At 39.9% G+C, this 24,488-nt stretch overlaps 1 protein-coding gene across 2 annotated transcripts in view; it reads left to right on the top strand.

Annotated features, from left to right (window-relative positions):
• LOC142651717 (cadherin-6-like) overlaps nt 1-24,488 on the top strand; it is a 283,558-nt gene that overhangs the window by 91,873 nt on the left and 167,197 nt on the right. Inside the window, exon 2 of one of the 2 annotated variants that reach the window (XM_075826745.1) lies at nt 9,144-9,272. The exons of the other annotated variant lie outside the window; for it this stretch is intronic. The gene's annotated coding sequence lies outside the window, so the exon portion shown is untranslated. The remainder of the gene's footprint in view (nt 1-9,143; nt 9,273-24,488) is intronic. 2 annotated transcript variants of the gene reach the window in all.

Below are 24,488 nucleotides of genomic sequence, written 5' to 3'. Positions count from 1 at the left end.
CACCGTCAGGACCTTGTATGTGCTGCGCTGGAATACTGAGGGGACATGGGGGGGGGACGGGACAATGAGGTGAGAATTTTTTTTTTCATTCTTTGGCCGATGGGGCGGAATAGGTGGAGCACAGCAGACCGAAAGACACAACACACTTATTAAGAGGCGTTCGCCTCTTAACAAATGTGTCACATTTTACTCCAACTTTCTTTCTATTAAGGCTGCCGTATGAAGCGCCCGTCTTAATAAATTCCCCCTATATATCTGCCCCTACTTGTGGGAATAACAATGTGTCACCATTATTTAGTTGAAGTACTTTTGTTAATTTTACTATGTGCTTTCGCATGAGGACTGGCTATGTAAAAATGTTATTTGTATTTTGCTTTAGTTACTTGACATATGCCCTTCACACACAACCTATTCTATCCATACAATATTTACTAACTATGTAGTAGTTTATACCTTTTACGGTAATTTCCTTTTTTATAGAAAAACCTCATACACTAACATCAACCCTGATTCCCATGTGTTCCACAGATGATGTGTTCCTCATGATGTTGCAAGTTTATGTGAAGTTGTCCGCTGGGTGCCTTGTGTAGGTTCACTGAATGAGTGTGTACGTTTCTTCATTCTCCGCATTACAATGCCTTCATCCCTCTGTAAAACAAATGAAAGCAATCTCAGGCCAGGTTTATTGCCGATGAACATTAAGCAATTCAGGATTGTTTGTTCCTAATTAAAACGCTTGTTGGAAAATATCAGAATATCCCCGCACTCCAATTATTACTAATGTGCATATGCCAACGTGTCAGGGCCAAGATGCTCCTTCTCATAATGTTTCTGTAAAGATCTGTGAGTGACGCTCACCATGGAGAACTGAAAGCATGTTTTTACGAGAAACCTTTTCCTCTTACAAAATGTCAAGAATTTTAGAAAAATGGCTTAAAAGATTTTAGTGCCAAAAAACGATTTTCAATAATGGATTGTATTGTCACAGTGTAAATCAGGACAAAGTGAGAAATAAAGGTTTAGAACATTTCTAATACAGACAGTTCCCTTCTAGTGCATTGATTGGCACTACTCTGATAAAATGTGCCATTGCTTGGAGCCTTCCAGTTTTCTACCATCTAGTCAATAATCTATGTGAATGGATTTACATGTTGATCCCGGCTCTTTTCTGTCTGTGGTAATTCAGATTCATGAGATTTTATAACACAGTTTTTTTCAGTGTATTCCACTAAAGTAAGAAGTAGCTCCTGTTTCCCCCATTGCACAACAATGGCTTGGCTGGCCAGACAAACACCAGAACCTATGTAAGAAAATAATCCATTATTTTTATTTAATTGCATAAATAGCATAACATCAGTGCTGATGTGTTTCAATCAAATTAATTAGACTAAAGGTACTTTTACACGGCCCGACCTGGGCCGTGTAAACGAGAGCCAATCAACGAGACAGGTATTTGATTGGTGCTCGTTTGCTCCTTTAACAAGGAGCTATGTTTGAGGACGAGAGCTCGTTGCTCCGATAGCCCGTCCCCATACATTATTGTCATGTCGGCAGCGCATTGCCATCTTTACACAGACAGATGTGCTGCTGACAACGATAATATTTTCAGTATTCAAAATAATACGATCAGCTGATGATCGTTGCCCTGTTTACACAGGGCAATTGTTGGGAATGAGCGTTCTATGAACGCTCGTTTGCCCGATATAGTCCAGTGTAAAAGAGTCTCTACTCTTTATTACACTTATACTTTGCACATGTTGAATACAATGTGATCCTAAATACATATTTAGAGGCACCAACCATTAACAACGGCACTAAATAGACTAATAAGCAAAATTGGCCCGTGAGAAAGTACCTTAAATGTACAAAATACCCAAAAAAAGTTTACACTTTTATGTGTGTCTTAAAAGATCAGCCATTACTCCCTCCCCTCCCCCACTCTGTACAGGTAACTGGCTGTAGAAGGAGCCTTCCCTCACTGCTCTGTTTGCAATAGGAGACCAGGAACAATATGCCGAGAACCTTGGCTCATTCTAACACCCCTTCCCTACACACAATTTCTACTGTTTGATGCATTGGTGCATTACTTATTCCCATATTGGCACATAGTAATGAAAACTGAGTGACAATCCATAATGGCAACCATACAGATAATCCAGATTTCCCAGAAACAAATATAACTAAGAAGATATTATTTTTTAGAGGCCAATGGCACATTTTAATAGAACACATCTGAATCCATGGACATAGTTGATACTGTTTAACTCTTTGCTGACGTGTATTGACTACTCTGTGCATGCTTAAAGAGGCTCTGTCACCAGATTTTGCAACCCCTATCTGCTATTGCAGCAGATCGACGCTGCAATGTAGATTACAGTAACGTTTTTATTTAAAAAAAACGAGCATTTTTGGCCAAGTTATGACCATTTTTGTATTTATGCAAATGAGGCTTGCAAAAGTCCAAGTGGGCGTGTTTACAGTAAAATTCCAACTGGGCGTGTATTATGTGCGTACATCGGGGCGTTTTTACTACTTTTACTAGCTGGGCGTTCTGACGAGAAGTATCATCCACTTCTCTTCAGAACGCCCAGCTTCTGGCAGTGCAGACACAGCCGTGTTCTCGAGAGATCACGCTGTGACGTCACTCACTTCCTGCCCCAGGTCCTGCATCGTGTCGGCCACATCGGCACCAGAGGCTACAGTTAATTCTGCAGCAGCATCAGCGTTTGCAGGTAAGTAGCTACATCGACTTACCTGCAAACGCCGATGCTGCTGCAGAATCATCTGTAGCCTCTGGTGCCGACACGATGCAGGACCTGGGGCAGGAAGTGAGTGACGTCACAGCGTGATCTCTCGAGAACACGCTGTGTCTCTGCACTGCCAGAAGCTGGGCGTTGTGTAGAGAAGTGGATGATACTTCTCGTCAGAACGCCCAGCTAGTAAAAGTAGTAAAAACGCCCCGATGTACGCACATAATACACGCCCAGTTGGACTTTTACTTTAAACACGCCCACTTGGACTTTTGCAAGCCTCATTTGCATAAATACAAAAATCGTCATAACTTGGCCAAAAATGCAAATATTTTTAAAAATAAAAACGTTACTGTAATCTACATTGCAGCGCCTATCTGCTGCAATAGCAGATAGGGGTTGCAAAACCTGGTGACAGACCCTCTTTAAGGATGTACATGTATAGGCAACTTTCTATTAATTTCTGCGGACAGTACACAGGCTTCATAGACCATAAAGTTGTGATCAAAATGAATTGAACCACACCATTACATTTATGAAAATATTGAATGCATCTGGTTTACTGAAACGCACCACAAGTTTTTGTTTATGTGTACTGTCATATCCAATATGAATGCTGTTTCTTTCCAATGTATTCAGATGTATTTTACTTGAACCAAACCTCATGGGAATCACATAATTGTGTACATGCCCTAAAGCAGAATTGTTTTGCCGACTGTCCCTTTTCTGAGGTAGTCCCAGGCTGTAAAGCTTTGAAGATGTACAGTATTTCCCACAGCTCATCCATTTTGTGTTTAATACCAAACAATTGTCAAGTGTTTTATCTTTTATTTTCTGGATAATGTTTTCCATGTTTTTAGGTTAAACTGAATATGTTGTGAAGTACAGGCTTACATGATCACAAATGCTAATAAATTAACACTTTGTGTTATAAGAAAATATTTCTTTGTTACATTCACGCAAAATTTGCATTTCTTTCTGAAAAAATAAATTCACCTCCTCCGCATAATATGGCAGTTTTGATGTGTCTTACATGGAATATCTACGAGTTGATGTTTCTGTACCTTCACTATCTTTAATATTGACAGCACTATAAACAGTGGGGGCAATTTATTAAGACTTGGGTATCATATACCAGTCTTAATCTAAAGAAAGTTGAAGTAAGATGTGCCAGAAATTGAAATATATGCAGGCATATATTTGCACTATAGTTTATGGCAATTTTTGGTTTAAATTCTGGTAAATCTGTCAGACCTTCTTAATGCCGCCCACTTTTTGCAACACTTTTCAAAAGTGACTATAGGGGTGAAAATTCGGACATTTTAGTGCACATATGGTGTGCACCAAACTTTTGCTACTACTCTACAACAGAAAATAGTTTAATAAATTCCCCCCTTAGATTTCATCTTTATAGACATTACCTGTTCATATGGCTGTTTTTACTGAGAAGTGACATGTAAACATATACTAGGAAATGATCCTAACCATCCATATGCTCTGTTATATAAGGAAATTTTTTTCAACTTCAGCTTTATACTCTATCTACAATTATTCAGGCATCCCATTGGCTAAGTAGGGCTCAAATATTTGTGGACTGTTGCCTGGTAATAGATATTGCAGGCAACACAGGACTGTGCTGGATTCCCATGCTCATGGAGAGCAGCATAGTGACATACTTTACTGCAGAAGCACTAGCGCCTGGTATTGATAATGCGTCATCATACTGAAGGCTGCCAGTGCCAATTCTAAATTAAAGCTTTAATATAAACTTTGGGGGGAATATATCAAAACGTTTGCGCTAAAATGTGCAACTTTCTACTTTCCTCGCCGCTTTCTGAAAGTGTCACGGAAATGGGGTGGGGTTTAGCTGTAGGTGGTGGTGCCTCCACCAGAAAGACAGAGTTATCATAATTTAACACAAAAACTGGCATAAGTTATGCCGCAAATCTACACCGGCTCAAAACAGGCGTAGATTTTTTCCGGCGCACAGACAGCCAAAGTTGTACCAAATTCATTAAGAGGTGTGCGCCGCTTAATAAATTTGGCACATTTTCTACTGCTGTATATTAGTTAAAAACTGGCGTCTGAAAAATATATTACCCTTTTATGTTTAGAAGACATTATATACCATCGTGAAGCTAGACAATACTTAGTTGCTTAAACAACTGCCCATGAACTGGTTCTCTTGGCTATAAAAATTTTACACATACAACTCTGAAGTGAAATTAAGGATCGAGCATGACCCCATGCTTAAAATTGCAAAAACTGGTGCTTAGATGATCTGGTTTTGTTGACAAGAGCAGCTGTTGTTAGAACACTGCCTCTATAATAAGTGTACATGAGTCTTTTTCTCTGTTTACAGCTATTAAAGATGCATGAATAATCTTGTAAACTAATCAAATACAGTTCAGCAATTAAACTGCATATTCATCAACATTTCAGTCTAAAAATGATGATATGCAGTTTTAGTCGGGTTACTTTGTAATGCTTACAAAAATGTGCTAACTTAGAGTTGAGACATGAATACAGACAATCTGAAACGATGTCTTCCCTTTTTCCCTTCCCTTGGTTGAACTTGATGGACATGTGTCTTTTTTCAACCGTACTAACTATGTAACTATGTAATATGCCAGTGTTCGTACAGGGATGGTCGTGGATAAAAAAAAAGTTATGGACAGCAGACTTTCCCCAACATTACACTCTTGCTCAAGAGACTTCCTAACAGTGACTTCCACCATAACATTAGTCAATTGATGGAAACATTGTAAAGATCCCCATTTGTCCCCTTTGAGTAAATTACTATCAGTATATGTTTATGATTATATATTTTAAAGTCCAATATTCTGTTTATATTATGTTTACTAATGTTTCCATGCAAAAAAAACAATGGCATTATAAAATACGCAGGAATATTTTGGTCAATCAGAATGCACAAAATCACAGATTGCAAAACTTTACAAAAATCTTCAATATGCATCTCTTATATCTGGATTGAAAGGAAAAGGTTCAAAGTGGTACCCTCCAAGCTGTAGAACCTGTTGGTTGCTGATCCCTTTAAATGGGGGTTGGCGTAGCGTGAATATAAGAAAAATAGAAGAATGGGAATAATTCTAAGAGGACAAACCCAAAAACTTCTTTAAAAAAGATGAAGAAAAAAAAATAAGAGAGAAGCAGGATGAAGTATGGACAGAATATAGGGCACGGTGCAAGGGAAAAGAGGTTACCATACCTTGCCAAGAGGGTTTTAGTGGACAGAAACCTACGCTCTACTGCCCTTTTGGGGGCCTTAAAGCTCGAATTAAAGGTTACTGTTCCAGGGAGCCTACATTGCATCAAATTGATCAAATCGTGCTATATACTGTATTCTCCTATTAACCATTATTATTGATAGTGTCTAACTGGTCTGTTCTCAGTCTTACTGACTTATTGAACCCAATAAGCATAGATCATGGACACACCTATCCATGCTTACAAATGTTTTCACCTTCGGACTGCAAAATGTTGCTACAGTGCCTGTTTCTTGAATGGGCCGTTAAATGATTGTTCTTCGTCTTCTAAATCACAGCCGTGATGCACTGGAATGAAGGTCAATCCAAAAAAGTAATACTTTTAGTGGTCTACTGCATTACCTGACATACCTGGAATTCTATGGACTTTACGGTTAACAAGTCGCTTATATAGTAAGTGTACACTATGATCTAAAGTGGATGAATACATAAATGCACAAATACAATGTATAAAACCCATATGGGCAAACAAGACAACCGTTACAATAAGAGATCGCCATGTCCAGATGAGAGGTGAATGGATACTGGTATTTTAGCCTATTTTTGCTTCCTTACTCTCAGACTACATTCACACCCGTCTTCTTATACTTTAATTAGAGTGCACTTTTCTATCTGCAGTTACTACACAATGCCCCAAGGGAGTGAATGAGAAATGTAAACTCTTCTCTCTAAACGGAACATTCACATTCCATTACTAAAGATTTCTTGACAGCCTATAAACTCCTCTATTTTGGAAGGCAATGCAGCATATTCCTGTCTTAATAAATCGGCATGCTTTTAATGAGTCAGTATTGGTTGGCAGGTGCAGAGATGTCATCTAATGCCAGGTCACACATTAAATCATGATCTGGTACAGATTTTTCTGTAATACTCTATATCATTCCATTCAACCTATATTGGTAAAGATAAACTGTCTTGCAAATTATCAGAACTAGATCATTATTTTACCAACCAACGTGGGACTAGTTGACATCTCTGCATGTGCGAAGGGAGATTTAATTAGACTTTTCCTTGGAACAACTTGCCGTAGTTCTTTTCTTCTCTATTTGATAATTTATTGGTCTATTCTAAATCAGAATACAGGTGTTTTTTTTTGTCAGTGATCGTTTTTATTTGATATAACTCAGTAGTGGTCTTTCCATTGTATGGAATAAAATTACATTTCATGGAAGGAAACCTTTTTGCAATTGAAGAGAGAGCAACAGCCACAATCACTCCACAATTGCACATTAACTGTCATTCCGTTTAATGGAGTATAATTTATAAAGTCAGCTACAGTACATTAATGAATCTCCCACTGCAGCAACTTCTGCAGAAGAAAAAAACTAAAATTAGAGCTTATGTAGCATGAGGATTACAGATGGAGGGTTTTTTTTTGCCCATGATCAGACACAAAAAGTAGCCTGGCAAAAATGATTATCTCAATTGGTTTACGAGTGTTAGTTATTACGTGTGGATAATGGGTACAGTGAAGTATGCTAGAACGGTTAGTCATAATCCTCTAAACTAACCAATCATCTATTATAGTAGTTGCTTTAATTGGTTAAATTGCTTTATATCCTTGTGTTTATTCCTGATAAGTTTTGTAAAATTTGTAGATTAAAAGGGAAAGACAAAATAATGTCTAAGATATGAAAAGGATAAGCATTGATTCTCATTCCACAGGGCGTCAAGTTTTGCAGCTATTCAGCTTGGAATATAGATATCAAGGACGTTGCTTATTGACCGATATTTACAATTTTGTTGATCCAGAGGAATGCAAACATCTAAGCAATTTAGTTTCATCGTTTTTATTGAATTTAGAATTTTAAAATATAAAGAAAGGTATCGGTAGCTAAATAAATTCCCCAAGTGTTTAAAAAAGAACCCAATGATTTGGCAATACAGTATTCATGATAGAGAGTATACAGCCAAACAAAGTACAATAAACGGATGGCATAGGAAGCTGTGGATAGAATAGATAATAAATGAGTAAAGCGGATCCAGAGATGTGTGAAAATAAACTTAAATGAGAGGGTAAAGCGCTATTCCCATCTTAAACCTCTATGACATATCTACAGGATATGTCAAAAATGCATGACGTCCGCAGGTCCCATGTCTAGTACTTTTTCCTATTAGGAGAATGAGGTCTGGTAACCCCCATTCGCTGTTTCACGGACACCGCAGTCTCAATAGAGTTCAGTGGAGAGGTGGCCACGCTTGCCGCTTTTAGTGTCATTTAAATGTACAATAGGCATTGCTGCCTAGCGCACAGCTCCCGCGAGAGCCATTGATAGACAACAGTGACGCTTTTTACCTAGTGTCTGCAAGGATGAACATTAGTCAGTGGTTTCAAACGTTAGAGTGTAAAAGGGCATTAAGGGTGATCTCCTTCTATGTGCATTCTAATAACCACCGTTAAATATTATATGAGCTTATGTGTGTATAGTTAATGCCTGGAAACATCTTCTAACAGTAAAAAGGAGGAAAAACTAGGTGAAAAGGTTATCCCAAAAGGTCTTTACAACAGGACAGGTCCACAACATGTGGAAGATATCCCTCACATCCAAGCACTGTCTAAAACAGTGAAGAGACTGTAATACAAAGTTTATTGAAATAGGCTGGCACATCGTATACCCCATATAAAAGCTTTACAAATGTTTCAGTTAACGATACGTTTAGCTATTGTGTACATCTAAGCAGTGTAAACCTTTGAAACATTGCTGTACATAGATTGTTAGAATCCCTTGCCTCAATAATAAAATGTGTATTTAAAAGAACTGCCATTGTGTACTTTGTAAAACCCTGACAATGGAATTGTCTACGACGAAATGTATTTATAACGATTATTAAAAATAACTATTTTGGGCTATAAATCTATCTTCATGACTGAGGGTCAGAGCTTTTTCACTTTCAATCGACTAACAAAATCTATCTGTGAAGGTATTAACACAAATATACAATAATTATTTCACCCAATACATATATATTGCTATTATTATTATTATTCAAGGGGCTAGTACCGGCTTAAAAAGATTAGTATTAGAATATATTCTACCAATAGAGCTGAAGATTGACCCCACATGTGAGATGTCAACTCTAATGTCATTAAACTTTTGTCTTTTAGTTGTTTCCCACAAATAATTGTGTAAAGGAAAGGTGTGAAATATGAACCCTCCAGCTATTTAGCCAGTGGTGTCATCATCAAAGAGGCAAGACTGGACATCGCTGATCTATACTTTTGTTCAGTTGAAATGTAAGATAACTAAAGGATATGACCACAGTTCTTTTCTTCTTCTTTTGCTTTTCACTTTGCTTTACCATTAACATTGATCCTACGTGACCCTATTTTCCGTTCCATAGAAGTGATTCATCACCAATAAATAGCCCTTTGCTCAGCACAGACTGACAGTGGAAGCAAATCACCTTTGACAACCTTCTACAAAAAAGACCACCCAGCTAATACTTCCGCACAGATTTTTTTAATTCACATTGCATTTCTCCTTGATATGAAAGGCTAGAAGATTGCAATTAGCATCATTAAAATGGCTCTAAAGCTAGAAATAGTACAGGACTAAAACAGTGGGGTTTTTAATAAGAGTATACAGAGACATCGTTGCAATATTTTTAAATTGATTTCCTGCGTTGTAAAAGAAATGAAATGTTGATTAGTGTGATCAAGGCTATAACAGTACAGGATTAGACTTCTGGAGCAAGTAATCCTCCTTGTTATTCATTTGAAAGCTCCAACCGTCTAGAATAAATGACATTTCTAATCATGTTACAAATTAAGTAATTTTTAATGCAAAGTACACACACATAGAATTGTCACAGGTTTTCAATTTCTATTATTTTTAGTGTACTGTGTTCTATATAATTAATTTTTCTATCCATTTTGTTCTTCCATTCATCTTCAAAAGTATAATTACATTTGTTGCTTAAATATTCTGTACGCAGCCTGTTGTAAATGCTTTGGAAAGTACATGGAATGCTCTATCACAAGTTGTGAGCATGATAAAGGGTATTTATTCAGTGATTTGCTTACAGATCAATATACTCATAGCAGAAAAGTGTAGTAGATATTACTCAAGTTAGTTGTTGCCTTTTAGTTCATTCGCTATTCTTATATATTTAGTGTAGAAGATGAAATATGGCAATAATAGCTGTTGTTATATGCCTACTCATCTGTTATTGATAAGTAAGGGTAGCGCTACATGGCGACATTGGGTGTGACCCAGTTTGTGTGGCCATAGATCGCTGGGTCACAGGTAAGAAAAGTCAATATGGCCACGTCGCGAGCAGCAGGATGCCATGACACGACAGTAGAAAGAAAGCTGAACCTACTATATTTTTTGCAACTTTCATGTTTCGGTCGCGGCAACCTGCAGGGTCACAGTGATTTTAGGCTGTGCTACCTGTGACCTGTGTAGCCCTAGCCTTAATGGTTGTATTCAAGCTGCTAGATGATATTGATAGGTTGGCTAATATACAGATCTTAAAATTACCTCCTTTGCGAGGATCATTGAATATCCTAAGGTATACTACAGATACTAGGTAATCAAATTTCAGTTAAACATTAACTCATTGCTAGTGGACAGTCCATTGAATTAAGGTTAAAAACCGTCAATAGCTCACCGTAACAGTACCACTGTGGTTGTTAGAATTCAAACATATGTTACATATCTATTACTTTCTATGGGGCAAGTATATGCTCAAAGGATATCCTTTTCGAAAATCTGACTGATTCTGTTGGAATACTGTCTGAATTGCTATACTGAAAAGCATAGTCTGCCACGCTTATCAATACATTGAAAAAGGATATATATATTTTTTTAGTAAATGTGCAGGCGTACTTTATGACAAACAGTTCCATGCCTTTTTAAAATATAGTAGGCTATACTATACATCTGGCAGGAGAAAAATAAAAAAAATACATATTCTACAACTGTATAAAAAAATAGACGTGATCATAGCCTTAGTAGAAGTTTTCAAAATGTATCCTGTTATTATTTTGTTTGTGCTTTCATATTGAAGTAATGAAGTTTAACCAACAAGTCAAACAGGCTCTGTATAGTGGACGTTCAAGATGCCTTTAAATGTCTTGCTGAAGAACTCTCAGGTGTCTACTTTAGGAGCTACATTTCTTATTTGGTCAGTTATAATGGGAGAAATTATAATTGTCTTGAACATAAGCACTTCATTTTGTTATTTGTACAGGTTTGTTCTTTCTTACCTTACCTCTTTTCTCAACATATCCTAAGATGTGTGGCGCAAGAGCAGGAGCTTTGAATAAAAACATAATTTTGCGATACTCTGTCGCGAGTTGTCTATGCTATATGTTTCTATGTGTGGCCACCCAGTGATTGTGATGTGGATTGCAGCCTGTCAGGGTTTTGCTAGCATGTCCCGATACTGTATTGAATTTTTGGAGTCATTAATGCGAATACAAGAAAAGTTAAATGTAGACATATCACCCTAAGTTTAACTAACATTAAAACTGATCAACACTGTTTAGATATTGCCTAAGCTAGGGCTGACTATACAGATGTGTCCTCCCGTATCCTCTCTCTAAATCCAACATAACCCGAGATGTATGGTGCGAGATGTTAAACAAACACGTAAAAACAGAACGTATACCTCCAATGGATACTTCTGATGGATGCCGTCCGTTAGCTATCCTCTGAACCGTAGACTTCCATGTAAAAAAAAAAAAAAAGTTCAATCTGCTGGTGTGGAGTGTTACTATGATGTGGACCGCTCCATACAGTCGATAAAAACGTAAAAAAGGATAAGACACTCCAATAATAAACCCACGCCACAAAAGTGTAAACTAAGCTATGAATAGGCAATTATATTAAAAGGATTTTCTTTTAGTAGCTAAGTATATTCCTCTGTGTTGTGCATCCTTTTTTTTCTGAAGTAGTTTAGATAAAAACCCACTGTTACAAGGGTGCTGTGTCATCCATCTTTCCTTTTGAAAGTAAAAGTCCATTTCTTGTGAAAAAACATTAAAAACCAGCATGACACAATGAAATCTAAACACTCTGAGACTTCAAGTATCCCACAAAGAAATGAGGCGTTTCATACAGAAATATATTTTCACAAGACGATTTGTATAATCATACCATATGTGATATGAAAAAGGAAATAGAAGTTGTACGTAATTTTTTTGTTTATTCAACCACAGAAAGCTCAGCAGTCTACTGACTATGTTGTCTTTGCCAACTATATATGTAAAAAGGGTTTACAGAGTGTCTAGATGATGACCAAATATATGGAGATGATAAGACTAGCCAAAAGATGAAGGGTTCTGAGAGTGCTTGATATGTGGTTGTAAAATGTCAGTACAGGCATCACTTTTAGAGATGAGTTTGAGGGTGTACTCTCATTCATGTTTCTGAAGTAACCAATGTCACTTTGGACTGTAGGTTGTCTTGGAAGAATAATGCAGGTGGGATGCAGTGGTCCATAGGAGCCTGGCACTGACTCTTGCTCTCTTCTACAGTCTTAGCATAAGTACGCACTTACACAGGTGGCTTTCAGGGTATCCCTGTGTGCAGAGTTTTATTACAGCTCCCAGTGTTCCTTTAAACTGTGCATTCTGGAAAGGAAAGAGTTAAAACAATATACTAATGAGGTCAATAAGCCCAATAATAAGCCACCTACTGTGCCAGCCCTTTTTGGACTAGTCAAGTAGAATGAATTAAAATGTTGAGACACTTCCAGAAATGTATCTAAGAACAAAAGATGTAGATTTAAGTTGTTAGATCATTGCAGTGCTAACAGATATAGAAAGCATTTTAAACTTTTCTCATTGGTTAGTGCCTAAACATTACACGGGGAATTTATTTAGACAGCCGTTTCATATGCCAGTCCTAATCTAAAGAGCGCTGGAGTAAGATGCTCACGCCTCTTAATAAGCTATTAAAGGGAAGCCTGTGCCACTACGATCTGACGTAGATTTCTGCTATAATTTGCTGTCGTTTTTGGCATAATTATAATGAATTTATTGGGATGTCTGTGGCCCCACCCCCTAAGCTAAGCCTCACCCACTTTTTAGAAAGTGAACTATTGCGCGCCTTTTTATTGCATTATAAAGGCATACAGCTGTTGATAAATTCCCACCTATGAGTTTAATACACTATCTCTTCCTCATTGTCTGTAACACATTACTACTTATAAGAGAATTGGGGTTGCACTGCTCCTGCATCTTACCACTTACATTGCATCCACCTGCATTTTACCACTTACCAAGTGTGCGGCCTCATCTCGAATATGCAGTTCAGTTCTGGGCTCCAGTTAATAGAAAGGATTCCCTGGAGTTGGAAAATGAATACAAAGAAGAGAAACTAATAGGGGCCATGGAGAATTGAAGTTATGAGGAAAGATTAAAAGAGTTAAACCTATTTAGCCTTGAAAAAAGACGACTAAGGGGGGACATGATTAACTTATATAAATATATGAATGGCACATTCAAAAAATATGGTGAAATCCTGTTCCATGTAAAACCCCCTCAACAAACAAGGGGGCACTCCCTCCGTCTGGAGAAAGAAAGGTTCAACCTGCAGAGGCAACAAGCGTTCTTTACTGTAAGAACTGTGAATCTATAGAATAGTCTACCGCAGGAGCTGGTCACAGCAGGGACAGTAGATGGCTTTAAAAAAGGGTTAGATAATTTCCTAGAATGAAAAAATATTAGCTCTTATGTCAATGTGTAGACATTTTGTTTCATCCCTTCCCTTTTCCCATCCCTTGGTTGAACTTGATGGACATGTGTCTTCTTTTCAACCGTACTATGTAATTATGTAACTGCATCTTACCACTTTGGCTGCCTCTGGCATATTAATTGAACTATACATTGCCTAGTCCCTGGTTTTCGGTGAGACACATAGTAAATACAGATACACTGATACCTAGGGTCTCATAGTATAATGTAACTGCCCTATTAGGGTAAACATGATTTAATAGGTCACATGAAAAGAGGTTCTCTGAAATCAGACCGTCCCTTTATACAATTGCTTGTCATATGCCTTATAACATGATCTATTTGCCCTTAGGCAAAATAATAATTTTTCCCTATTGACTAAATTATGTTGATGATGATTTTAATTGCTGTTACTAACGGAATCCAAGTAAGTTCAAAATTTTGCAAAATCTAATGTTTAGCTAATAAATATGCAAGCTGAACAATGAGTCCCAAGAGGAAAGAGTCATGGTCAAGTTAAAGTCTACTTGCTGCATATAAATAATTGATAATTAAACAGTAAATAATGAATGTAGAATTGTTCACCGTTATGTACAGATCTTGTGTCATTTCTGCATAATCACTGGCTCAATAAACCACAAGTATAAACTGATTTAGTGTATGATATACTGATAATAGGATACTATCATTTCCAAATTGATGTCACTCTATTAAAGATTTCCAGAATTTTCAAAACATACAGAAGACTATCCAGAACTAGGGATGTCACGATACCAGAATTTGGACTTCGATACCGATACTTTGTGTAGTATTGCGATTTCGATACCAAAACGATACTTTGCCAACAGTAATAAAAAAAAAAGTTCTTCCATTTTGTGATGTGAGGCGCGAGGTGTAATGATGAATTGTGCCTCACATTAATAGTAATTAACCCCATTATGTTTCTCAGTCATAATGGGTTAATGTGTAAGGTACATGATGGGGTTAATCACTATTAGGCCTCATTTACACGAGCGTAATATACGCGCGTGCGACGCGCGTGCTTTTCACGCGTGTCGTACGCACCTATATTACTCTATGGGGCAGTTTAGACAATGCGTGAATTTTGCGCAGCGTGAGTGTGTTGCGTAAAACTCACGACATGTTCTATAATCGTGCGTTTTTCACGCAACACGCACCCATTGAAGTCAATGGGTGCGTGAAAACAACGCATGACACACGGACGCTCCTGCGTTGCATGCGCGAAAATCACGCAAGAGCTGTTATCTCCATGCAAAAGAGTCTATAAAGCTAGACAAAGCAAACCCAAACCAGGAAGTGCCTGCGTTTCCAGTGCGAGGGGGCAAGCCTAGCCAGTGCCTGGAGACTCTGTCAAGGTTGCTTTCAGCGTGTCATCTATTCTACTGCCATGCCGCGCGGGATGGATGTCGAGCGCCTCATCCTGTTTGTCCAGGACCATCCTGCAATATGGGACACCCGATCAGAGGAGTACCACAACAGGACGGTAAAGGAGGACGCATGGGAGTTGGTCGCCCAGAACCTGTTTGAGCAAGAGTGGGAGACTGGCCGAACCTGGGACCGCACTCGGTTGGGTGAGTACCACGCATTTTCTGTCAATGCCTGTCATCCCTATAGAAGACCTGGGGCCCTGTATGTGTAGTCCGCTCATTAGCACGAGAAACTTAGGTGGAGCAGGTGCATCCCCGTGTCACACGTCATTGGCACTGCAGGGCCCTTCATTTAGAAGTGAGAGGTGATAGTTCTGATGGCGTGTTATGTTTTTGTTACATCCAACAGTCCAAGATATCAAGACACGGTGGCGGAGCTGCCGTGATCAATTTAGGCGAGAGATGGGTGACAAGGGTCGCAGCGGAGATGGGGCATCTCGCAAACGCCCATACATTTACACCAAGCAGCTCATGTTCTTGAAGGACATCATGGATATGCGCACGTAAGAGTTTATGCCTTTGCATGTGTCTAAGGTGTGTTTGGCAATGTCCTGTTTGCCAACGTGTTGGTGTGGGCAATGTTCTATATTGTATTCTTACGTTTTTTTCTCCTTGTAGAACCACCGAAAATTTGGAGGACACCGCAGAGGAGACTGACGTGGGGGAGTCTCTGCGAGAACCTCCTGCTCCCAATGTCCTGCCGCCCAGCCCCGAGCCGACACCCCAGGAGCCCGCACCTGGCCAGTCTGCAGGGCCCGTCGCCTCTCCAGCACAGGAGCGCCCCGTGCGTGCCCGCAGTCGCAGTGCATACATGCCGCCATCCACGCCCCAGGTGCCTGCCCAATTCCACCCTGTCCCCCAGATGGGCCGGCCGCATCCGTACATGCGCCCTATGGCTCCCCACTTCGCAGGGCCAACATTCCACCCACAACATCAGCACCATTATGCTGGCGAGGAACAATCTACCCAGCTCCAGGTCCAGCATAGTGGTGCTGAAATGCAGGCGTATGCCTCCCCAGGACAACAATACCAACACCTCTGAGTGTGTTGGTGCCAATAGATTTGGACGCCACAGTTGTGTGTGGTGCAGGCCTGGCCACGTTTGTTGTGGGCTCATGTTTTTGATTTGGATTACTTTACACCATGTTGGTGTCTATGCTTTGCTACTAAAAGTTTGTGTTTGGTCCTAAGACATAAATTAAATGTTTCATGGTTAATGGTTTGAATTCGTGTTGTTATTCATTTATACCACACAACACAAGGTTTGCAACACATTTCCTTTGCCTACACTCTCACACACTTCTGGCCTTTTGGGACAATGCATGCCCACGTGATATGAGGTTTTAGTTAATCTCTCGGGGTTTGACATGGCTTGCAAGCGATGGCAAAAGTTTAGGTCCTGCCATGGGCCCTGAAGCAAACTAAGTACACTTGCAATTGGACTTTCCTAACTGTAGTCGGCACAACAGGATATCTGGGGAAAGTAAGTCGGCAACTGTCTAAAGTCCTGCTCAAACCCCGAGAGATGTAAGCTCGCAACCCGCGTCAAGGGTCCTCATGTTTTGCGAGTCCCTAACCCAACACCAACCCCAAAAAAACACAAAATTAAAAAATGGTCACATGTGACGTGGGTAGTGAAGCCGCCAAACAACATACACCCCTTCAAAGGTCATCAGCCCCCCAAGGTGCTGGTCCAGATGGGCACTCAAAATATGCCGCCAAAGTATCACGCACTCGAAGGCCGGAGGAGACAGATCGGCCGAGAGGAATCACCGGGACATTGTCAGTGGTGCCTGCATGTGTTAGGATATATTCTGCATCAAAGTTAGCATCATTAATGCGGCAGAAGTTATGCAGAACTACACCCGCTTGTATAACACGTGTGACATTCTGCATGGACAATTGCATTGTTGACAGAAAGACACGCCACCTGTTTGACATAATGCCAAAGGCACATTCCACACATCGCCGAGCTCGGCCCAGGCGGAGATTGAACATGCGCCGACGGTCATCCAAGCCCCTTCTTGCAAAGGGACGCATGACTTGCCTTGTGAGTGCAAACCCCTCATCCGCCACGATTACATACAGGATTGGGGGCCCGCTGGAGCCCGGGAGGATGGAGGGTTCCGGCACCGCCAGTCGCCTATTCACGAGTCGCTTCCCCATTCTTGATGTACGGAATATGCGTGCATCTGCCGAGCTTCCATACGAGCCAATGTCAACAATAGTGAAACAATAATTAGTGTCCGCCAAGGCTAACAATACCATAGAAAAATACTGCTTGTAGTTATAGTATTGCGAGCCACTGCGTGGGGGCTTTCTCACACGAATGTGTTTGCCGTCAAGGGCACCAATGCAATTTGGAAATTCAGTAGCTCTAAGAAATCCCTCTGAAATACTTAGCCACTGTTCTGTCGTGGGCTGAGGCATGACCGTGCTCTTGAACCTCTGCCACAACACGTCACAGGTGGATATGACAATTAAGGAAATGGTGGTGACTCCCAAAAGAAATTCAAAATGCAACGAATGATAACTATTGCCTGTGGCCAGAAATCTAGAAAAGAACGAGAAAGAAAAAGAAAGGCAGAACACATGTTAGTGGGGGGCTGGTGAAGCAGACAGCGGCATGGACTAAGTTCTAGCAGCTTCACACATACCTCAAGGTCACAAGCAGCCGTTCCTCGGCCGAAATGCAGCGTCTCATGTTGGTATTCTGGTAGGTGAGACCAGAGCGAGTTTGCTCAAGCAGAAGGTCAAATGTGGCCACAGACATGCGGCAGAAGGCACGAAATTTGTCTGGATGCCGGCGTAAGTCCTCATACAGGGTATGGAAATGGCCTTTTATTGTACGTTGGGCCACAAGTGGATGAACTCAAATGCGACTTCTTCCAGGCGTCTGGTGCTGCAGCATGTGTCGGCGCTCGCCAAACCGACGTGAGATCATCCAGACAAGAAGCACACGCGCCAGCGCTGGCGAAGCCATAATAGTTGGGTGTCAAGGCGATTCCAACGTGAAGGGAAAAACACACACTGTGGTTTCTGCAGAGGCGGAAATAAGGTTCGAAACAGACTTCTACCAGCAAGCAGGGGTTGGGCCAGCTGGCCTATTTGTAGGCAGGCGTCCCACTAATCCCCTCTGCGTTTTTTACGCGCGATGCAAACGCTAGTCGTGCGCGAGTTTAAAACGCACCAACGCTGCGTATACGCAGTGCATACGCAGTACAAACGCGGGCAAAATGCAGCGTTTTTTGCGCGCGCAAAACGCACACGCTCGTGTAAATCAGGCCTAAATGTGAGGCACATGGAGGTTTAATTCATCACACCTCGTGCCTTACATTAATAAGTGAAACAAGTTTTTATTTAATTTTTTTACAGCGTACACATCATAAATGACACAAAAAAATTGTTGTGCAGGTTATTACGGCCGCGCCAATACCGAATATGTGTATATTTTATGTATTGAGACTTATTTAAATGTTTATTGTAAAAAAAGGGGTATGTATATATTTTTTTATTTAATATTACTTTGTTTCTACTTTATTTTTAAACTTTAATGTACTGGCATATATCAGATATATGCCAGTACATTAGCCTGTGTACGTATAGTACACAGGCAGTTGTTAGGACCTACCTAAGTGTTCCCTAACAGGAAATATGGTAAGACAGCCCTGGGGTCCTTCAATAGACCCTGGGCTGTCCGGCCATATATGGTATGTCCCTCAATCGCATCACAGGAATTCCCTGTGATGCGATCCAGGGGCATCCCCCCTTCTCATTTTCCCCTGAATGCTGCAGTCAGCTTTGATCGCAGCATTCAGGGGAATAGCGGTGCAGATGAGAGGTTTCTCTAATCTCCGCCGTTATAGAGCGGGGCTGCGGCTGTGTAATACAACCATTGCCCCGGTCCTGACAGTAAGTGCGCACGCGGTCAGCATGAGGAGATGCGGCCGGTGGTGCACTAATGAGCGGCGGTTCAGGCACTGAAGACAGAACATGGGGGTGTTTTGCAGTGCGCCCGCCATGTTCTGTCTTCAGTGTCGCCGCTCATTTGTGCAGCGCTGGCCACATCGCATCATCCTGATGTCAGTACTCAGGAGCGGGGCAGTGACTGTATTACACACATGTCACACAGCCGCAGCCGCGTTCTCATAGATTCATGTGTTACTATACTGAGCTGTGCGGCTGCACAGCTTAGTATCAAAATACATGAAACAACGGTATCGAACCATTTGGAGATGCACAGTATCGAAACAGTATCGAAGTTTTGATGCATCATGCATCCCTATCCAGAACATCAATGCATATAGCATGAAGGCATGGAACTACCCTTGAGACTGGTATTTCATATGCCAGTCTTAAAGGGGTTGTCTGCGCATTGGGCGTTTTTTCATACTGATGGCCTATCCACAGGATAAGTCATCAGTAAATGATCGGTGTGGGTCCGACACCCGGACCCCGCACCAATCATCTGTTCCAGCTGCCTCCGGGCGCCGTAAGCTATGCAGTGGTCGGTGCCGGAAGCAGATGCGTCCAACCACTGTATAGCGGCCGTGCTGCAGCTCTACTCCTATTCACTTGAATAGGAGCAGAGCTGCAGTGTTGCAGCTCAGCCGCTATACATTGGCCAGAGCCATTTGCTTCCGGGACCGACCACTGCAAAACTTCTGGTGCCAGAGGCAGCCGAAACAGCTGATTGGTGCGGGGTCCGGGTGTTGAACCCCTACCGATCATTTACTGATGACTTATCCTGTGAATAGGGCATCAGTATAAAAAACCGCCCAATGCCCAGACAACCCCTTTAATAAGAAACAAGCAGGTTTAAGAGGAGACTAAATTATTAAGGATACAAAAAAATGAGAATAAAAGGAGAGCGTATAGGCTAGGAGAAGAAAAATAAATAAAAGGAATTATTGAAGATAATACAGAAGGACAGAACTTGTCCGTTGGTACAACATGGAGTTAACTGATTTTATATTTAATCCATTTACAATTTCCAGTTTGATTTTAAAAAAGGGGATATTATATGAATGTTACAAATTCAGAAATGTTCCCCTACTTATATTTACTAGAAATCCCTGTTCTATATCCCCAGTAATGATTTCTAAGTGCAGAAGGAAGATAGACTCTAAGCCATGGCTAGAAATGATGAACAGCTTTATATTGAGAATCTATTGTATGGCTCCAATCAGAAGGACAACATCGATGTAAGAGGTCCCCATTAAAAGTAGTGGATAAAATATAAATGACCTCACAAAGAGGCAGGAGTCCAAAGAGAAAAGCCAAAATAACCAAAGTTTGAGTTGGGAAACAGACGTTAAAATTACTCAATGAGAAATGTTAAATCCCCCTATTGAGCTGCCCAATAAACCCAGGGACTTATTACAGAATTTATACTTTTCCATGACCTACTTTAGATGGATCTGAAATCTGCATAGGTTACTCATGAACAAGAGTGCACTTATTCATTTTCATTGCACAGGTATTAATATTGATTTTCATCCCATTGCTATTGTATATTTAGCAGTGTGTTAACAGGACCTGCAAGTGAATGGGACAAGTAAATTAACAGGATTTATTAACCTATAAAGTGCTTGAATTTATAATTGTGCCAACATTCCTGAAATGCTTTATATATAATTATTGCCCAATAACTTTACAGTTGGAAAGAAAATGAACGGAGCGCGGCTTTCCGCATGCACACCTCAATTGGATTAGCAGCCGAAAGATCATTTCATTTCTCATCTTCCTCCTTAATTAGGATTTTGCTGTATCTCTTGTAGCTTAAATAAGTTTACCAGACAACGCATGGTGAGATGGTAAAACAAGAAAACCTTTACTGTCACTTCCTACATGGTAACTATATGTCAAGTGCTCGGCAACTAGTAATAAATGTCAAAGAAATCGTAGCGCTTCCTGCAGTAACAATGTCTTTGTGTCAATTTATTCCGTAAGGTGTTGTTACTTTACTGTCTTATTTATTTATCCAGCAGTCAATAAAAAAAAAAATATATATATATTTTTTTGAGAGTTGTAATATTTTGGATATTTTTTAAGTGGACATTAAACGGCAGTAATGATAATGTAAGTAACTAATTATAAAGCCTGCTGTATTTGGCAGAAACAGGCTGATTAGTCACATCTAATGAAATAAAAAGCAGATGTTTTCTTGGGAACTGCTTAACTACATGTTTCTGTGCTGGAACTACAACCACTATTGCAGCGGCTCCTGTCATAGTCATTAATTGGTAGCTTCTAATAGGACATTCTGCTGTTCCTGTGGATACAGTAACCCCTGTGTACTGTCTCATTTTCCAATCGCTTGGGCAGACTCTTGACACTCTTTACCTTTGCCAGCAGTAAATTGCAAGTTTGTTTAAATGCTGAGAGAATACATCATCTCGATGTCCGCAAATGGTTGCAATGTTTAACAATGCAAATGGTACATTTAGCTAAAATAAAGTCCTGTGTATATGTATATATATATATGTATCTATATATCTATATATATATATATATATATATATATATATATAGAGAGAGAGAGAGATATATTTATATAAAATTTCTCTATGACACTATTGGGCGGCATGTGGTTTAATTTTCTAGTGCATGCAGATCATACTGTCTTCTTTTTCCTGTAATTGTACCTAGGAGAATAGAGCAGCATGCATTAATGTCATGGTGGTTATAATAGGGCAGAGAGAGAGAAGCAAAGAGCAGGGATGCAGTAGAAACAGAGGGGAAGGGAGAGAATCTTGCAGTGCCAGACAATTGCACATTTCAGGTCCTACGATTTCGGACAGATTTTGAATGACCCACCAGCTGGGTGACAGGTTTAAAAAGACAACATAATTATTAGTGTGACTCGAATGCTGAGACCCTATTTCATTGGGCATCAAGCAACTGTCTTGTAGTTTTTTTTTTGTTCTATTAATGATAACCTCTGTGTAGAATCAGTTTTGTTTAGTTTTACTTGTCAGCTCTCCATTGCTAACGTGACACTACAGCTACAAACTATGCTTTATTAATGATTTGAGGAAAGGACAAGTCCAATATTTAGTGCAAAACCAAGTTTTTTTTAAAGTATCTTTACGACATGATCATATTTTATACAATTATTCCTAGATTCATATTAAGCTCCATTGTATTTTCTTATAAGTAGATGTTTAGCCAGCAAAATAAACGATTTAACTATTTGCAAGAAATGATTGGGAAAGTTACCATAAAACTTCGAGAAGACCATTGCCTTATATGAGATACTAAGAACTACAGTATTTTTATTGCAATCTCTTAGAAAAATATATATATTTTCTTTTTTAGTCAAATAGATTTGGTCTCCACAATAGGAATGGGTTTTCTCCAGCCATCTCAGTGACATGCTCATGATCTCTGTGACTGCACACAACTATTTTGTTCCTGATCATCCTCTTCCTTTTTCCCTACTAATAATAATAATAATAATAATCTTTATTTATATAGCGCCAACATATTACGCAGCACTTTACAATTTAGAGGGAACATGAAACAGACAATATCAGACATTACATAGTGACAAAGTTCATTTACAATTCAAACCTGGGGAGTGAGGACCCTGCTCGCAAGAGCTTACAATCTATGAGGAAATAAGGGAGACACAAAGTGTAACAATGTTTGTTCTGTACAATTGTCCGGCCTTTTTTATACACATGGGGTGGTAACATAAAGCTGCATGAGCCGGTCACCAGCCAGTATACGTGTATGACGGACATGAAGAGAAGGAGTGTGAGGGAATCTTATTCTGATGACTAATGTAAAAGGAGGGACATGGAAAGGAGTCAGATTAGGGAATGTTATAGGCCGGTCTAAATAGATGTGTTTTCAGGGCACGTTTAAAACTGTGGATATTGGGAATTAATCTGATTGTCTGGGGTAGCGCATTCTAAAGGACGGGTGCAGCACGAGAGAAATCCTGGAGACGGGAGTGGGAGGTTCGGATTATGGAGGATTTTAATCTAAGGTCGTTGGCAGAACGTAGAGCCCAAGTAGGGTGGTAGACAGAGATGAGGGAGGAGATGTAAGGAGGTGCAGCACTGTGGAGAGCTTTGTGTGTAAGAGTAATAAGTTTGAATTTTATTCTGAAGGGGATGGGCAACCAGTGCAGTGACTGGCACAGCTCTTTTTATTCCACATGTCTTTAAAATAGAATGGACCTTCTCATAATGTGCTAGAAAAAAGATTCCTCTATTATTCAGGTCATCTGTAAAAGATTAGGCTTTTTCTAAACAAGGATCCACTTGCTGTCCATGGTTTTCTAGTTATACATTTTCAATTCAAGGAATCAATATTTTTTCTGTCCCATCTCCTTATTGTCTGTCTTACATATCAATAAGAAGTAACAGAAAAGGCCATAACCTAGATAATTCTACTATTAGTTTTAGATATTAGACTGATCTTTACACTTGAAGACCTTTTTTTTTTTTCAGTTAAACAATTAGTATTTAAAGAGGCTCTGTCACCACATTATAAGTGCCCTATCTCCTATATAAGGAGATTGGCGCTGTAATGTAGGTGACAGTAATGCTTTTTATTTAAAAAAAACGATATTTTTTCACAACGTTAGGAGCGATTTTGGTTTATGCTAATGAGCTTTCTTAATGCCCAAGTGGGCGTATTTCTATTTTGGTCAGCATCATACACTCCTCTGTACAACGCCCACTTGGTCGAAAGTAAAAATACGCCCACTTGGGCATTAAGAAAGCTCATTAGCATAAACCAAAATCGCTCCTAACGTTGTGAAAATAGATCGTTTTTGTTTAAATAAAAAGCATTACTGTCACCTACATTATAGCGCCCATCTCCTTATGTAGGAGATAGGGCACTTATAATGTGGTGACAGAGTCTCTTTAAGTGATTACACATTGTTTTAATTTTTTCACAAGTCAGGAAATATTATAAATTAGATTCTAATTTATAACATTTCCATGTGCTGGACACTAGAGGGAGCAGTTCCCAAAATTGCAGCATGGTCACTGTGGCAAAGCAGCCTCATTGATGTATGCTGCAAAGTTGGGGTGGACACACTCGCTCTAGTGTCCTCACACAATCCCCCGTCCCTTATTCTGGCTAGTGCCAGGATAAGGAAGGGTTTGAATGTCTTGAAACCTCCTACACTGTGTGCCGCCATTTTCTGAGCGACTGCACAGTGTAGGAGGATTAGATACAGGGCTCAGCAGACAGTATAACATGAACATACACAAACATGATACACACATCACATACACGAACATAAATTACCTGCTCCTGCCGCCGCTGCCTCCGCTGGTCTACGCTCCTCTTCCTT

The sequence above is a fragment of the Rhinoderma darwinii genome, chromosome 5 (genome assembly GCF_050947455.1).
Source record: "Rhinoderma darwinii isolate aRhiDar2 chromosome 5, aRhiDar2.hap1, whole genome shotgun sequence".
NCBI classification, from domain to species: domain Eukaryota; kingdom Metazoa; phylum Chordata; class Amphibia; order Anura; family Rhinodermatidae; genus Rhinoderma; species Rhinoderma darwinii.
This window is presented reverse-complemented; position numbering and strand designations above follow the sequence as displayed.